The sequence below is a fragment of the Passer montanus genome, unplaced genomic scaffold, assembly GCF_014805655.1.
Source record: "Passer montanus isolate IOZ18808 unplaced genomic scaffold, ASM1480565v1 scaffold69, whole genome shotgun sequence".
Taxonomy (NCBI): Eukaryota; Metazoa; Chordata; class Aves; order Passeriformes; family Passeridae; genus Passer; species Passer montanus.
Window position 1 is genome coordinate 2,970,513 of NW_024372036.1, and position 672 is coordinate 2,971,184.

The 672-nt window shown below is 74.6% G+C and overlaps 1 protein-coding gene across 1 annotated transcript in view; it reads left to right on the forward strand.

Moving 5' to 3' along the window:
• The first annotated feature begins 329 nt into the window (after positions 1–329).
• Positions 330–672, forward strand: part of PKNOX1 (PBX/knotted 1 homeobox 1) — a 39,437-nt gene continuing 39,094 nt past the window's right edge. The window contains exon 1 of the mRNA XM_039729307.1: positions 330–460. The gene's annotated coding sequence lies outside the window, so the exon portion shown is untranslated. The remainder of the gene's footprint in view (positions 461–672) is intronic.

Sequence of the window (672 nt, forward strand, 5' to 3'; positions counted from 1 at the left end):
CTCCCCCAAGGAGTAGGGAGTCCTCCAAGGGAGCAGCGCCCTGAGGCGACCCCAGGGCGAGCATCCAGCGCTGCCCGAGGGAACGCGGCACGAACCCGCCACAGCGGCGACCGCCGCTCCCCTCATGGCGGAGCCACTTGGTACCTCCCTCCTTCCCCCCACCCCCAGCAGTGGTTTCACCCCGCCGCCTAACACACGGCAGGGGCGTGGCCTCACCCTCACGGCTTCCCCCGCCCCCTCATCCATATTCATGAGGAGGAGACGGGCGGCCCCAATGCGGAGGGGCGGTGCGCCCAAGCCCCGCCCCCGGGCGATGAATATTGATGAGGCGCGCCGTGGCGTCGGGGGCGGCGCGGGCGGTGATTGGCCGGGCGCGGCGGCGCGCGGTGACGCGCGCGGCGGCGGTGCGGGTCCCGATTGCTGCAGCCGCTTGTCAGTGTGACGAAGATTGGCACCCGAGGTAAGCGCTGTCACTCAAACCCCGCTCCAGCCCCGCCGTCCATCACGGCGCGCCCGCCGCCCGGGCACGGCCGCACCGGGGAGGCGGCAGAGCGGCTGGGGAAGGGGCGAGCGGGGCGGCGGCGGCGGCGAGGGGAGCAAGGGGCACCCGCTCTCTCCGCCGCCGCTCGCACGGACCGGGGGGTTTAAGGGGCGGTGGCGGGCGCGGGGCAT